The following is a 17954-nucleotide window of genomic DNA, read 5'->3' as shown; positions in this document are numbered from 1 at the left end:
CATGGCGCCTAGTGCGGCGCCGGCCACAAAAGAAGAAGGAAAAAAGAGAAGAATGGCCGGCGGTCGCAGGGGGGAGGGTCAAAAGGATCGCTCACCGGGGCCTATTTAAAGGAGGCAAGGAGCAGAACTGCCGGGCTGTTACAATGGGGTCACAGCAGGAACGCTCACCGTCCCCACTGTCTCTACCCCCGTCGCAGACCTCGGCACGGAAGCACGGTAGCCGTTCGAGCGGTAAGAGCAGCAGCCGTCCGAGCCACAGATCAAATGATTCCTCGAGATCGAGAGAACACAGACCACATGCTCCAGCGCAGCCTTCCAGCCCGGTACCCGATTTTGTGGGTGGTGAGTGGATCTTCGTGAATGTTAGACCATTATTAATAGGGTCCTTTTTGTGTGTTATTTGCTTCCTTAGGTGAAAGGCAAAAAAGCAGGGAGCAAAAGAAATAATAGGGAGTGTGCGATATGCCAGAACCCCCTAGCGAAAGATTGGCAAAAAAACCTTTGCGCTAGCTGTATACAGCAAACAGTGGCGGAGGAAGTGCCGAGCCTAGCAACTCACCTCAGATCTGTCATAAAATCAGAGGTGGAAGGTTCACTTAAATTATTATTAAAGAAAAAGAAAAAAGTAGAAGAAACTCCCCAAGTTCTTCATCAGACTCCTCCTCGTCCGAATATCAGGCTGAGCGCATGTCCTCTTCCTCCTCGGATAGTGACACAGGGGGTAGACCGTGTTTTCCGGTTGAGGATACTGATAGTCTCCTTAAAGCCATTAGGTCAACTATGGGCCTTCAGGAGGAAAAAGCGACCAAATCCCTAGAAGAGGTAATGTTTGGTGGGTTACAGGAAAGGAAGAAACGCACCTTTCCAGTTAATGAAAAAGTCCAGGCGCTCATCGAAAGGGAGTGGAAGAAGCCTGAAAAATCAGGTAGCCTTCCTTCCTCCTCAAAAAGGAGATATCCCTTTGACCCTAAGGATACGGAAATATGGGACAAGGTCCCAAAAATCGATGCGGCGGTATCCAGGTCATCCAAAAGGTCGGCCCTGCCCCTAGAAGACTCAGGAGTACTAAGAGATCCACTAGATAAGAAAGCAGACTCCTACCTAAGGCATGCTTGGGAAGCAACAGCGGGGGGACTAAAACCTGCGATAGCCGGTACCTGTACAGCCCGGTCTTTAATGATCTGGCTACAGCAGCTAGAAGAAAAAATTGCTTCCAAGATGTCTAGGGAGAAAATTTTAGGAGACATGTATCTGCTACACGGAGCAGCCGCCTTTTTAGCTGACACCTCGGCCGATTCCATGAGGTTGACGGCGAGAGCAGCGGGACTATCAAATGCTGCAAGGCGTGCATTATGGCTTAAAGGGTGTCCGGGAGATCTACAATCAAAAGCCAAATTATGCTCCCTTCCATGTGATGGACAATTTCTCTTTGGAAAAAATCTGGATGAAATCCTAGAAAAAGCGGGTGATAAGAAGAAGGGCTTCCCCAGGTTTCAGGGAGATCAAAGAAGACCGCCCTTTCGGAGGGGGAAATTCAATAGAGGCCGGCCTCCGGTAGATCGGAAAAGATGGGAAGACAAGAGGAAGAAAGAGTCAAGATTCATGTTCGGGGGAGCCGCTTCATCCGCAAAAAAGTCCCCTCAATGACGCCGGCATCCCCGTAGGGGGGAGACTGATGCTGTTTGGTCAGGCCTGGGAAAATATATCTTCCAATACTTGGATTTTAAACATCATAAAGGAAGGTTTAAAATTCCCCTTTTTTCAACAGCCAAGAGCATCGTTTGTGGTGACCCCCGTCAGGAGAGGGGTAGAAGAACAGTTGGCAGAGATCCTAAGCCTGCTGGACAAACATGTCCTGATCGAGGTCCCAAGAGGACAGGAAAGAAGGGGTTTCTACTCGCCCCTCTTTCTAATAAAAAAACCGGATCATTCGTTCAGGACGATTATAAACCTGAGAGGCCTCAACCGTTGGATACAGAACCAAACCTTCAAAATGGAGTCAGTGACTTCAGCTATAAGGCTGTTACACCACAACTGTTTTATGGCGGTAGTCGATCTAAAGGATGCTTACTACCACATCCCGATCCATTCAGAATACCAAAAATACTTAAGGGTAGCGCTCTACATTCGGGGCAACCTCAAACATTTTCAGTTCAGAGCCCTTCCATTCGGCATATCCATAGCACCGAGGGTGTTTACAAAAGTAGTTGCAGAGATGACAGCATTCCTCCGCATCCACAACACAATTATAATACCCTACCTAGACGATTTTCTAATTGTGGGCAACTCAGAACGTCACTGCACAGAGCAAGTAGAAAGGGTGATAGTTTCCCTACGGAATCTCGGCTGGATGGTGAATGTCAAGAAGTCAAGGCTACAACCCTTACAAAGGCAAATGTTCTTAGGTTTCATCTTGGACTCAAATCAACAAATTTGTCTCTTACCAGACGCCAAGGTGGAAAAGGTAAGAGATTTGATCTTGGCAACAATAGATCAACCTCACACGACCCTGAGAGGGGCAATGTCCTTGTTAGGCACTCTGACAGCCTGTATCCCAGCGGTCAGATGGGCACAATTTCATACCCGTCAACTACAAGCAGAGGTCCTATCAGCACAGAAGTCGCTAAAAGGCTGTTTAGAAGGAAGGCTGGAACTTTCCGTAAAAACCAAAGGCTCTCTCAGATGGTGGCTAGACAGAGCAAACCTACTAACAGGGACATCGTGGCAGAAGCCAGTGTCCGACGTGATAATGACAGACGCAAGCTCCTCGGGGTGGGGAGCGCACCTAAGGGGACAGGTAGCCCAGGGACCCTGGGGACACCTAGAGCAAAACGCATCCTCCAACCTAAGAGAGCTACGGGCAGTAAACAGAGCCCTAAGGATATTCATGCCCACTCTAGAAGGCCGCAATGTCCGGATTATGTCGGACAACAGCACAACAGTAGCCTACATCAACCACCAGGGAGGGACAAGGTCACGCTCCCTAATGCTCGAAACCAACGAGATCTTTCACAGGGCAGAGAGACACCTACACTCCCTATCAGCCCTACACATCAGAGGGGTAGAAAACACACAAGCCGATTTCCTAAGCCACAACACACTAAAACAGGGGGAATGGACCCTGAATCGGGTAGTGTTCCAAAAGATAGTACATCTTTGGGGAGAGCCAATAATAGACCTCTTTGCCAACAGAAGCAACAGGCAGGTAAAAAGATTCTGTTCACTGAACCCAAAGGAAGAGCCATGGGCAGTGGACGCTTTGCAAATTCCGTGGGATTTCAAGCTAAGTTATGCCTTTCCTCCGGTAGCTCTAATCCCAGTAGTAGTGAAAAAGATAAGGGAAGATCAGGCCAGAGTGATCTTAATAGCCTCGTTCTGGCCAAAAAGGCCATGGTTCTCACTACTACAGATAATGTCCCTCTCAGATCCGTGGGTACTGCCAGAGATTCCAGACCTGCTAGCTCAGGGTCCGGTATTCCACACGCAAGTCAAGGGGTTCCATTTGACGGCGTGGAATTTGAAAGGTCACTTTTAAGTAATAGAGGATTCTCCCCTGGGTTGGTGGCTACACTGATGAAAAGTAGGAAGCCAGTAACAACTAATATATACGGTAGAATATGGAATAAGTTTCTGCAGTTTCTGGGGAAAGCATTAGACCAAGAACCCCCGATCAAGACTATCTTAGAGTTCTTACAGGCAGGTCTACAGCTAGGCCTAGCGGTAAATACACTCAAAGTACAAGTTTCAGCGCTAGGCGCTCTATATAATTGTAACAGCGGCAAACAGATGGATAGCTAGGTTTATTAAATCCTGCCACAGGTCTAGACCAGTCCCATCGCAAAAAATGGCTCCCTGGGATTTAAACCTTGTGTTAGAAGCTCTCACAAAGGAAACATTTGAACCAGTACAACAACTATCAGTGAAATATCTTACCCTAAAAACCATTATTCTAGTGGCCCTTACATCGGCACGTAGGGTAAGTGACCTGCAGGCCCTATCAGTTAGTCCACCGTATACCCAGGTATACCAGGACAGAATTGTCCTAAAAACAGACCCTGCTTATTTACCGAAAGTGGTGTCGGATTTTCACCGTAGCCAGGAAATCGTCCTCCCCTCCTTCTGTGAAAATCCGAAAAACCCAGGAGAGGAGAAATTCCATAATCTAGATGTGAAAAGAGCCCTCTTAGAGTATATATCAGTAACCAGCCAGTGGAGGAGGTCCCAGTCCCTATTTGTAGCCTTCCAGGGTGCCAGGAAGGGTTATGGAGTATCGAAAGGGACTATTGCCAGATGGATTAGGGAGGCCATTAGTGTAGCCTACTCAGCTAGTGGTGTTCCGATTCCTGATGGCATCAAGGCTCATTCCACCAGAGCCGTGGCGACCTCCTGGGCTGAAAAGGCAGAGGTATCAATTGAGCAAATTTGTAAGGCCGCTACCTGGGCCTCACCCTCAACCTTTTTTAAGCACTATAGATTAAATCTATCCTCCTCGGCTGACTTGACCTTTGGTAGAAGGGTGCTGCAAGCGGTGGTCCCTCCCTAAGGTGTTTCGAAGTCTCCAAAAATCTCTCATGTGGTGCTGTCATGGGTGAAGGGAAAACCACCATGGTTACTTACCGGTAGCCGGTTTTTCCGGAACCCATGACAGCACCCGTATATTCCCCCCCCTTTTTTCACCGTATGGGTGTGCACAATAGTCGGGTGTATTTGTGTGATGTGGTGTTGGATAAACATGTAACTAACCGGGAAGTCCTCTCAATGCTCTGTAATCCAACTGAAGCGGGGGAGAGGTGCCGCCCCTTATATTTCAGTAGGTTCCTGTCCTGGCGGGGCGGATCCCTCTCTCATGTGGTGCTGTCATGGGTTCCGGAAAAACCGGCTACCGGTAAGTAACCATGGTGTTTTTCACACATTTGTTTGTCATATTTCGGTGAACTCATTCTGGGATCGACAACAGAGGCATCCCCCTGTGTCACCACACTCACACCCCTGCTATTCACCACGGGAACACCACCCTCCAACCCTTTTCACCACGAGGTTTGCGCCTCTCTGGGTTGGCTAATGGCGAGGGTTGAGACATGCCCCTACTCTCCTGCAGCACACCTGCTGCTCACACTGGAGAGGAAGGGGCCCGGGATATGGAGGAACAATACACTCCCAGGTCACCTTCCTCCGCATGACCAGGAGGGGGCGGCTTCATCGGTGGTATGGAAGACTTGGCGTGAGCCCCACGGACTATAACACCAGTCTGCTCACTACAGGGATGCACCCCTTCACCTTGGGGAACCCCAGACAGCACCATGGGGACCAACTTCACCCACCTCTCTGGGTACGTCCGCCTGTATGAACAAGTCCTGCTCCCCAGCAGCGACTCTAGGGGGTCTCTTTGCCGGAGCCACAATTTTGATTTTCTGGTTGAGCCAGAGGGAAGGCCACAGACCCTGATTACTGCTGCTGGAACTGCTTCTACACCATGCAGGTCCTCACTCACCTCAGTAAGGCCCAGCGGCAATTGCTCACAGATCTCCACATGGCCAAGGCTCACCAGAAAAAAATGTAAGGTTGGTGATTCTTTCATGGTCACGTGTTGCTGGACGCAGCACCTCAAGCAGGGCGGATTTAGATGACACGCGTGACCCTGGATGTTGTGAGTTCATTTTCTGGTCTACCAGTCAGACTCCCTCTGGTGGTAACAGGAGGTAGTGAGGCTGATTTAATCAATAGAGATCTGCCACCTGATAATGGGATGACGATTGGACCTCAGGAATCTCAGATTGGATTTAAGACAGCCGACGCCCTACTCTGGTGCTGTGATTCCTTCTGCTTGTCAGGTCTTAGTTCTCAGCTCTGTTCCGGTCAGCTCAAGCTAAGTTTCTCTGCTAATGTTCACACTTGATTTTGTTGTTCTATTCAGTTTTTGTGTGGTCAGCCAGCCCCGGCTGGGACTGTGTTGAATTTCCACTCTTATTTATCTGAATTTGCCAATTTGCTTTTTGTCCCTTATTTGATTGGCCTCTTTTTGCTCTGTCTCAGAATATTTCAGAGTGCTGATATAGTGGGAGAAGTCTAGTGACTTCAGGGTTAATTTTGTTATCAGAAGTGTTGGACATTATTTTGTAGGGTTTTGGGCAGATTGCAGACAGTGTCTTTCCTTTCCTCTCCTTTCTAGTTAGTTTGGGCCCCATCGTTTGCTCTTCCTATTTTCCTACCTGTGTTTGTGTTTTCATCTTGTTTCACCGTCAATACATGTGTGGGGGCTGTCTATTCCTTTGGGGTCTGCTCTGGGGCAGTTAGTTTTCCCTTTTCTTGCTTTAGGCTTATTTAGTCCTCCGGCCATGACGAGGCGTCTAGGTTCATCGTAGGCACGCTCCACGGCTGCTGCTAGTTGTGTGGTTAGGATCAGGGATCTGCAGTCTGCATAGTTACCAACCTCTCTGGTTTTTCTGGGCTTAGCATGTTTAGGTTTTTTCCTCCTCGGTGACCCATTCATAACACCTGGATACACCGCCTCCAGTTTAAAAGACACGCGTGACCCTGGATACACCGCCTCCAGTTGGGCAAATTTAAACAATAAAGGGGAAACCTGGGTAACAATAACAATGGTGGCCCTGCGACATGGAACGGGGACGTGGAGACCCCCTGCACTCCCCTGAGTCAGCGTCTCCACACTCCCAGCATTCCCCAGGCCGGTTCTACACCGGGCGCCGCTCAGGATACCTTTAAACCCTAGCTCACCCTCCACCTAAACCCTCACTAGTGAAGAGGACGGTGCGGAAACCAATTCCACCACTGCACCAAACACACACAAGGAAAAGAGACAAAACAGGGGAACACCACTTAGCTTTGCTCTGTTGCTTACACTCCCAGCAACAGAGCCCACCACCTGCGTGCATCTTTTCCTCCGACCGGGTCCAACACCATAGTGTAGCCTTGGAGCAAACAGAGTCCACCACCTGCGTGCAGCTGTCCAGAAAACAGAGTCCAGCATATGAGTCCAGCTTTCCCGCAACCGAATCCAGCATCATGAGTGCAGCTCTACACCATAGCTGCCACTTCACCAAGCCATGCAAGAACTCCTTGCTGACACCATAGCTGCAACTCCACCAAGCCATGCCAGCCCTCCTTGCAGACACCATAGATGCCAGTCCAGGACTCTCACTGAGCTGCCCGGGACTCTCTTTCAGCTCCATCCTTCACTCAGGCTTGCTTGTAACTGAGGACTAATCACCAACTCTGATTGACACACCTGACACTCTTATAGCGTAATCACACCTGTTACATAACTGCGTGCACAAACTAAAGTTATCAAGTGCAATGACGGTCACCACCACCGGGGGGGCAAATTTAGAACAAAAGACACCACAGTGCAATAATCCTAATGGCCACTGGGGGCAAAAACCAAACCTTGGCACACAGCCAAAGGGGAAAAAAAAGGTTACCTTGTGCATTTATCTGTCAGATCCAACCTGGATCATGACAGTTTTATCCACTGAATGGCTAATTAGAGACTCTGGACCTCTCCCAATGTAATCTTAACTTGTATGGAAATTAGAACTGTGATGACAATGCAGAAAAAAGGAAGTGCTCAGTTTTCAGTGTGAATCCTCAACAAAATGCTAAGATCAACTTCAATAATACCATGGTCATCACTGCCAGTATTTCAAACACTGGCAGCTATATGGTTTTTTTACATGTGCTGGCTTCAAATGTCCTGAGTATATTGTAATTGACAAAAACACATTTAATGAAAGTGGACCTTGTTAATGTACAAAACCCATCTATCAGGATGTCAACAGTCACTCTGAGGTACAGGGGGTTCACTATCATGCAAACAGAAACTGAATAAAACACTATCCTGTCGGCATGGGCCAATATTCCTGCACAACTATTTTAATGTCTACTGTAACGAATTGCTGGATTTCCGAAGTTCAAAGGAGGCAACATGTCTCTAATAAAGTGACCATTGAGTGTATGTTTTATACTTAGTAGAGATGACAGGATAAAGCTGATCATTAATGGAACACACTTGGATTGGGTCACGGTTAGCAGTGGGGGTACCACAGGGGTCAGTATTGAGCCCTCTTATTTTTAGCATATTTATTAATGACCTTGTAGGGGAATACAGTGTAGAATTATAATATTTGCAGATGACACTAAACTCTGCAGGGTAATCTACAAAGAGGGAGATAATTTTATATTACCAAAGGATTTATGTAAACCAGAGACTTGGGATGAGAAGTGGTAATTGAAGTTTAATGTAGATAAATGTAAGGTCACTCACTTGGGCAGAGGAAATAAAATGTTTAATTATGAACCACATTGTAAAACTGTCACTGAAAAAGACTTGGGTTTTTGGGTGGATGACAAACTCAATTTTAGTGACCAGTGTCAGGCAGATGCTGCAAAGGCAAGTAAAATAGTGGGATGCATTAAAAGAGGCATAGATGCTCGTGGGGAGAACATTATTTTGCCTCTATACAAGTCACCAGTGTGGCCACACTTAGATTACTATGTAAAATTTTGGTCTCTGGTGTATAAGAAGGACATGGCTTAACTAGAGCAGGTGCAGAGAAGAGCAACAAAGGTTATTGAGGGATTGGATGGATTGCAGAACATGGATTACCAAACTTGGGCTTACTCATTTTGGGAAAATGAAAGCTGAGGGGTGATCTTATTACTACTATTATTTTTATTATTATTATTATTATTATTATTTATTGCTATAGCACCATTGATTCCATGGTGCTGTACATGAGACGGGGTTACATCAAAATACAAATATCACTTACAGTAGACTAACAAAGTTAGACCGGTACAGAGGGAAGAGGACCCTGCCCTTGCGGGCTTACATTCTACAGGATTATGTTGAGGTAGACAGTAGGTCGGGGGTTGCAGTAGCTCCAGTGGTGTTGAGGTGGTAGCATAGTCATAGCAGGTTGTAAGCTTTCTTGGAGAGATGGGTTTTCAGGTTCCATCTGAAGGATCCAAATGTGGTGGATAATCGGATGTGTTGGGGCATAGAATTCCAGAGGATAGGGGATTTTGGGGAGAAATCTTGAAGGCGGTTGGGTGATGAGCGAATAAGTGTGGAGGAGAGAAGGAGGTCTTGGGAAGACCGGAGATTACATGATGTAAAGCATAGGGAAGATATTGGGATATTAGTTCAGACATATATGGAGGAGAAAGGTTATGGATAGCTTTGTAGGTCAGTGTACAATGTACAACTATATGAGGGGACAGTACAAAGATCTTTCTAATGATCTTTTTACACTTAGGCCTTAGAGGACTAGATTTTGTGATGGGACGTTGATCTAGTAAACTATTTGGAGAATTTTTTTCCCAAATATGGAGCTCTGAGTGTCCGCCTCATGGGGCTTTTGTCTCCCTCTGGATCAACAAGTTAGGCTATAGTTTGAACTCGATGGACTTAAGTCTACCTTCAACCTTAAAAACTATAGACATTAGATGTTGTCTGGATCTTCTCACAGTTTTCTGGTTATGGAGACTGCTGGTTAGAATCAGGAGGCAACTGATTAGCTTTATACCAGAGACCTAATGTTATCTGATAACTACTGCTGTCATATCATGTTTGGTCGTCATGTTATTTTATGATCTTTTCTGCTCTTTGAAATCATTTTACTCAAGTTTTCAAACTGTGACTTCTATAATATTTGTTTCAGGGTAAACATCTGAATCATACTAATATTACAGAGACATATGTGAGAGGTGATAAGCGGTGGAAAGAGGAGATTCCTACAGATAACAGCCCAGGTGAGTAGTGACCTCTAAATGTACAGAAGTCATGGATTCTTCTCAATCACTGGATTGTTAAATTTTATGTTGAATTTCTTAGGCTGCGTTTACACGTCGCGTTTTTTTTGTTGTTTTCGCAGCGGTTTTTAACGCGCGATTTTGCAGCGAAAACGAAAAAAAAACCCAGGATTCCGTAATGCTGTGCTAATGCTGCAGATTTTCCCAAGGCGGAATCGCATCGCAGAAAAATACGCAGCATGCTCATTATTTTGCGGAATCGCGGCGATCCCGCAACCCATAGGATTGCATTGTTTTGCTTACTTTCCGCATGTGGCTGTGCCCACCATGCGAAAAGTAAGCAGAACATTTGCGGATGGTACCCACTGTCCGGAGGAGAGGACACTGTCCTCCAGGCTGTGGGTACCATATCCCTGTAAAAAATGGGATAAACAATACAAAAATGGGTGTTATATTCACCTTCCGGCATCCTGCGCAGCCTTCTCGGCCTCAGATATGCTTCCGTTCCCAGTAATGCCTTACGAGACCTTTGATGACGTCGCGGTCTCGTAATAATGTAGCGGTCCCTATTCCTCGCGAGACCACTACATTATCGCGAGACCGCGACGTCATCAAAGGTCTCGCAAGGCATTACTGGGAACGGAAGCATCGCTGAGGCCGGGAAGGCTGCGCAGGACGCCGGAAGGTGAATATAACACCCATTTTTTATTTTTTTTTATTATTTTTAACTTTCTATCTTTTACTATTGATGCCGCATAGGCAGCCTCAATAGTAAAAAGTTGGTCACACTGCTCAAACACTATGTTTGACCAGTGTGACCAACCTGTCAATCAGTTCTGTCAATAACAAATTATTAAACAACATGTATGTCAATACCTGGATAAGAATGAAGTGATTAAACAGAATCAGCATGGGTTTCTAACTAATAAGTCATGTCAGACTAACTTAATTTCCTTCTATGACGGTATCACTGATTGGGTGGATCAAGGAAATGCTGTAGATATAGTATATCTTGACTTCAGCAAAGCATTTGACAAAGTCTCTCATACAATCCTTATTGAAAAAATGACTAAGTATGGAATGGACAAGGCAACTGTTAGGTGGATTCATAACTGGCTTAGTGATCGGACCCAAAGAGTGGTCGTAAATGGCTGCACATCCAGTTGGAAGAATGTCTCAAGTGGGGTACCACAGGGCTCTGTCCTGGGCCCTGTATTGTTCAACATCTTTATCAACGATTTAGATGAAGGAATTGAGGGTAAACTGATTAAATTTGCTGATGACACAAAGCTAGGAGGGATAGCTAATACTAGAGAAGAGAGAGAGAGGATTCAAAAAGATTTAAATAAACTGGAGAAGTGGGCAGCAACTAACAGAATGGTTTTTAACAGGGAGAAATGCAAAGTACTACATCTGGGCAATAAAAATGAAAAAAGCATATATAGAATGGGAGGAATAGGGCTAAGTGACAGCACATGTGAAAAAGACTTGGGTATACTAATAGATCACAGACTGAATATGAGTCAACAGTGTGATGCAGCAGCAAAAAAGGCAAATGCAATTCTAGGATGTATTAACAGAAGCATACAGTCTAGATCACGTGAAGTCATTATTTCCCTCTACTCCTCTTTGGTCAGACCTCATCTGGAATATTGTGTCCAGTTTTGGGCACCACATTTTAAAAAAGACATCAACAAACTGGAGCAAGTTCAGAAAAGAGCGACCAGAATGGTGACCGGTCTGCAAACCCTGTCTTATGAGGAAAGGTTGCAGGATTTGGGAATGTTTAGTTTGCAAAAGAGAAGACTGAGAGGAGACTTAATAGCTGTCTACAAATATCTAAAGGGCTGTCACATTGTAGAAGGATCAACTTTATTCTCATTTGCACAAGGAAAGACTAGAAGCAATGGGATGAAACTGAATGGGAAGAGACACAGATTAGATATTAGAAAAAACTTTTTGACAGTTAGAGTGATCAATGAGTGGAACAGGCTGCCACGAGAAGTGGTGAGTTCTCCTTCAATGGAAGTCTTCAAACAGAGGCTGGACAGACATCTGACTGGGATGATTTAGCGAATCCTGCTTTGAGCAGGGGGTTGGACCAGATGGCCCAGGAGGTCCCTTCCAACTCTACGATTCTATGATTCTATGATTCTCCAAGCGATGCTACAGATCGCTTGGAAAACGCTAGCATTCTGCAAGCTAATTACCCTTGCAAATCGCTAGTTTTTCTGCGGAAAATCGCGGGAATTTAAAATGCAATTTTCCCGCGGAATGGAATTCCGGAATTCTCACGGTAACTTCCCCGAGAGTTCCGCTACGTGTGCACATAGCCTTAGGGTATATACACACAGTGTTTATGTGGATTTTACCGTTAAAGAGTTAGCGCTTAACCCCTTCACCCCCAAGTCTGTTTTCACCTTCTTGACCTGGACATATTTTAGAATTCTAACCAGTGCCACTTTATGTGGAAATACCGTATATACTCGTGTATAAGCCGAGATTTTCAGTCCTTTTTTTGGGCTGAAAGTCCCCCCTCTCAGCTTATACGCAAGTCATATACCGGGGGGGGTGTCAGAGACCATACTTACCTCTCCTGGCACATCTCTGCATCCCCTGCGTCTCCCTCTGCCGTCTGCTTCCTGCATTCAGGGTTCACGTGGTACCGCTCATTAAACTCATGAATATGCGCATCTTTGAGTTTAATGAGCGGTACAACGTGACCAGCTGAATGCAGGAAGCAGATGGCAGAGGGAGAAGCAGGGGCTGCCGCTGCAGAGAAGACCTTGCGCTAGGAGGGGTGAGTATGAAGGGGGCAGAGTGATATTCACCTGTCCCCGTTCCAAGCCGTGCACCGCTGTGTCTCCGGGTCCTCCTGCTGTGACGGCAGAGGGCACGATGACGTAGTCAGTGCGCGCCCTCTGCTGTCAATGCAGAGATCCGGGAGACACAGAGGTGCACGGCTTGGAACGGGGACAGGTGAATATCGCCACTGCCAGGGGCTCAGGACACCGGCACCTGGCGCCCAGCGACGGAGAGGTGAGTATGCCATTTTTTTTTTATTGCAGCAGCAGCAAATAAGGGGTATTTATGGAGCATCTAATGGGGCAGTATTAACCCTTGTGGAGCAGCATATGGGGGGTATTTATGGGGCAGCATTAACCCTTGTGCAGCAGCATATTATGGGGGGTATTTATGGAGCATCTAATGAGGCAACATTAACCCTTGTGGAGCAGCATATGGGGGGTATTTATGGGGCAGCATTAACCCTTGTGCAGCAAAATATTATGGGGGGTATTTATGGAGCATCTTGTGGGGCAGCATTAACACTTGTGCAGCAGCATATGTGGGGTATTTATGGAGCATCTTCTTTAGCCAGCATTAACCCTTGTGCAGCAGCATATGGGGGGGTTTATCTATGGAGCATCTTCTTGGACCACCATTTAACCCTAGACTTATACGCGAGTCAATAAGTTTTCTCAGTTTTTTGTGGCAAAATTAGGGGGGTCGGCTTATACACAGGTCGGCTTATACACGAGTATATACGGTAACTCTGGAATGCTTCAACGAATCTCACTGATTCTGAGACTAATTTTTCATGACATTGTGCTTTATGACAGTGGTAAAATTTATTCGATAATACATAACATTCCCCACATGTCTGCTTTACATCAGCACAATTTTTGAAATGTAATTTTTTTTTTTAGGAAGTTATAAGAGTTAACCAGCGATATTTCATTTTTTAATACAAAATTTATAAAACCATTCTATTTTTAAGGACCACCTCACATTTGAAGTGACTTTGAAAGGCCTATGTGACAGAAAATACTCAAAGTGACACCATTCTAAAAACTGTACCCCTCAAGGTGCTCAAAACCACATTCCAAAAGTTTATTAACCTTTCAGGTGCTTCACAGGAATTTTTGGAATGTGGGAGGAAAAAATGAACATTTAAATTGTCACCAAAAATTTACTTTAGACCCAACCTTTTTTATTTTCGTGAGAGTAGCAGGAAAAAATGGACCCCAAAAATTGCTGGGTAATTTCTCCTGAGCATGCCGATACTCCATAAGTGTAATAGGAGGAATTGCATTATCCAATTTATTTTGCTTTTTCTCCTGAGTACACAGATACCTTATATGTGGGGGTAAAATACTGTTTAGTCTCACTACAGGGCTCAGAAAAGAAATAGTGACGTTTTGAAATGCAGACTTTGATGGAATGGTCTGCCAATGTCATGTCTCGTTTTGAGAGCCCCAGATGTGCCTAAACAGTGGGGAAACCCCAACAAGTGAACCATTTTGGAAGCTAGACCCCTCAGGGAATGTATCTATATGAGTGGTGAGCACCATGAACTTCCAGCTGCTTCACAGAAGTTAATAACGTAGAGCAGTAAAAATAAAAAAAAAAATTTCCCACAAAGAATGTTATTTTAGCCCCAATTTTTGTATTTTCACAAGGATAGCAGGGGAAAATGGACCCCAACAGTTTGGATCACATTTTTCCAGCCCTCTAAGCTGAGCACTTACATTTTCCGGGTTTCCCATTAAATTCTCGAGTGACGTAATTCAAGTGTAACCCCCGAGGGAGGCACTCATTATAATGAGGCAGTAGAGTTACTCTGAACACCATCTGGCCTCTGTTCAGCAGTGTCCTTTTTTCAGAGGTGCAGAAAACTGTGGCTGACGGCACTTTTGTACACTCCTAATAAAAAGACGGACACCACCAGATCACAGGTTAGACGGCATCCACAGTGCGTCCATCTGCTCCATTATAGGGAATCTTACGCCGGGGGTTCCGTCTGAATCCCTTACTTCGGGGATTTATACAGAAACTCCGGCTTAAGTGCTCAGCGAAGAGTGCAGTATAAATGTGCTTCAAGCTTTATTGCGATCTTTGGGAGGCAGAATTAAAAAATCAACAACAGGTGAAGAATTGGTTTTATTTATTTTTTACGCTGTTCCTCGTGCGGTATAGGTGATTAGGCGACTTTATTTATCGGGTCGGTGCAATTACAGCGATACCAGATTTATATTGGGTTTTTATGTTTGGCTCCTGTCACACACTAAAAGACGCTTTTTTTGTTTTCAAAAACTATTTTTTTGCACCGCCATATTTTGAGAGCTATAATATTTAAATATTTCTTCTGATAAAGCCATGTGAGGGCTTGTATTTTGTGAGACAAGTAGCCGTTTTTATTTGTACCATTTTCGAACTCATGATATTTTTTTATGGCTTTCTATTCCGATTTTTGGGAGGCAGGATAAACAAAAAAAAGCAACTATGCAGAATTTTTTTTTGCCGTTCTCTGTGTTTTAAAATTGGTAAGTAAGTTTAATTTTTTGGGTCAGTACGAGTACAGCCATACACCATTTATATAGTTTTTTTATGTTTTGGGGCTTTTGCACAATAAAAACTATTTTATAGAAAAAAATATTATTTTTGAACTGCTTTATTCTGAGAGCTATAACTTTTATTTTTCAGCTGATGGAGCTGTATGGCAGCTTGATTTTTGCAGGACCAGATGATGGTTTCATACTGTTTTTATTTACATTCATCTTTTTGATCGTTTTATTCCACTTTTTGTTTGGCGGTATGATGATAATGCAGTTTTTTTTGCCTACTTTTTAATTTTTTCTACTGTGTTCCCTAAAGGGGTTAACTATTGGGTCAGTTTTATAGTTTGGGTCGCTCCACACGCGGCAATACCAAATATGTGTACTTTTATTGTTTATTTTTTAATATTTAGTTACAGGAACTATAATCTATTATATACTTAAAATTGTCCGTCATGCACTTCCGTCCGGACGTCCTCAAACCCCATAATTCACCGCGATGATCAGAAGTACGCCGACCGCCATATTGGAACACCCTAGTAATGGATGTTCTCATATGGCACCCTCTGGTGGTACTAGCCCCTTGCGCAGTACCACCAGCGGGTCGCCTCCGGACCCCCCGCCGCTGGGACTCCACCGCCGCAAGGACCCCTCCCCACCTCTGGGATCCTGGCCGCCGCTGGGATCCTGGCCGCCGCTGGGATCCAGACCGCCGCTGGGATCCAGACCTCCGGGGCACCCTCCCCGCCAAGCAGCTGTAGCAAAATGATTCACTGCGTGTAAATCAGATCGCCATCTTTGTAGAGGCAGATGACGGTGGCCAGTCACATTAACTGCCCATACGCGAACCCAGGGAGCGCATGCGCAGTTGATTTATCTGTTTATTTATGAACTGCGTCACAGCATGTCATTGTTTGACAGATTCTGTGACGCGCCGCAGCCTGCCAGCAGCCTCTGAATGTGTGAAGATTAGACTCAACTATATCAGTGAAAATGAGAATGAATTGAATCGGTGAAAATTGGAATAAAAAAAATGGACGTTACAGCGGTTCACTGGACCTAAAAAATACACGTTAAAGCGTGTCGCTGTACCTAAAAAATACACGTTACAGCGTTTCGTTGGACCTACAAAAATACACATTATAGCGTGTCACTGGACCTAAAATAATACACGTTACAGCATGTCGCTGGCCCTAAAAAATACACGTTACAAAAGACAATACTGACATTACAGCAGGGCATCACAGAGGATTCATTTTGTGAGGTAAAATATTTCACTGACTCTTTTTAAACAATATTTTACCTCACAAAATGTATCCTCTGCGATCTCCTGCTGTAATGTCATTATTGTCTTTTGCTTCCTCCCCTGCCCAGGAGCTGTGGTATGTTCTGTACACGGTCAGACACAGGGGTGAGAGAGACAGAGCACAGGGGGGAGACAGCTCAAACAGGACAGCACATGAGGGGACAACACAGCACAGGAAGGAGACAGCAGTCAAGGGGGAAAGCACATGGGGTAGACAGGTCAAAGAAGAAAGTACAGACGGGAGAAGTCAGCACATGGGGAAAGAGAGAGTGGATAGGTGGGTGAGCACATGGGGGGAGAGATTCTTAACGCTGCAAAGCCTGCCCTCATCGTGACATTACATCGGGCCTCCATCTAGTATTATATATTATATTTTAAGCTATTATTGCTATACCTTATAGCCTGTCAGTACTGCAGACACAAGTTAGTTAGATCATGCACTGCGCATGATCTAACTAACTTGCTAGTGCCTGGTGACCTGAATGTCGTCATTGCGGGGTTTCTGATCCAAGGGCTTTCTTCCCTGTGCTTGCTCTCTAAATGCTGTGATCGCAGCATTTAGTAGTTAAAGTGCCGGAAGTGGTGCCAGCGATCGCCTGCGCACAGCCCCCTGTGCGTGGGCGATTGCCATGACGTACATGTACTGCATTGGTCCTCCACATAGTCCTCCATACATAATAATTGTCCCACACAGTCCTCTATACAGAATACTGGGCCCCACATAGTTCTACATACAGTATAATGGCTTCACATAATCCTACATACAATATAATGGCCCCACATAGTCCTCCATACAGAATAATGAGCTCCACATAGTCCTCCATACAGAATAATGGACCCCGCATAATCCTCCATGCAGTATAATGGCTCCACATAGTCTTAGTGAATTTTAATAAAATAGCATTCACCTGTCAGAGTCACTGAGTTTGATAAGGCTGGGTTCAGATGGCTATGTGAAAAATCGCGACCGTCTCCTTTGCAACCTGCAGAATTGTTTGGCTTTATGTGAAGCTATTTTTGCATCGCCGTTGTGTACAGGAGCTGTCTTCTGTTGCATTGAATAACTTGGTCCAATGACCAGAATAGTGTATGTTGCAGTTTTTCGATGTGGACGATCAGACACCAATTTCTTTACAGTGCAGAACACCACAGTGAGATTATAGCAACAGCTGGTCACATGTTGGGAAGGAAAGTATAGGATGACAAACAGATCTTATACAATTGTGGGTGAGGTTATGAAAAACAACCTTAGAACGTGGGGAAGACTGATGGGGACCTGAACTTCTACTGTGCTAGTTATGAGAAATCAAGATTCCATGTGGACACAGCAGGGGAAATACACACAGAGGAAAAAGTTTGAGCATGGAAAAGTAGAAAAAACAACTGTTATGGTTTCACATAATAAGAAATGTTCAATATTTAATTTATTTATTTATTTTACTCGCTTATAAAGTGCTGTTAATTCCACAGCGCTTTACAGACAATACAAAAAATCAGATACGTGCAACTTTAATTACCACAGAAATGCAACATATGATTTT

At 45.0% G+C, this 17954-nt stretch overlaps 1 protein-coding gene and 1 pseudogene across 1 annotated transcript in view; both read left to right on the top strand.

Annotated features, from left to right (window-relative positions):
- Window positions 1-17954, top strand: part of LOC141051169 (uncharacterized) — an 872784-nt gene that overhangs the window by 13841 nt on the left and 840989 nt on the right. The window lies entirely within an intron of this gene.
- LOC141051156 (uncharacterized) overlaps window positions 1-17954 on the top strand; it is a 39555-nt pseudogene that overhangs the window by 13819 nt on the left and 7782 nt on the right.

Source organism: Dendrobates tinctorius, unplaced genomic scaffold (assembly GCF_039654945.1).
Source record: "Dendrobates tinctorius isolate UK_male_01 unplaced genomic scaffold, ASM3965494v1 ptg000155l, whole genome shotgun sequence".
NCBI classification, from domain to species: Eukaryota; Metazoa; Chordata; class Amphibia; order Anura; family Dendrobatidae; genus Dendrobates; species Dendrobates tinctorius.
The sequence above is the reverse complement of the archived record's forward strand: the minus strand, read 5'-3'. Positions and strand labels throughout refer to the sequence as shown.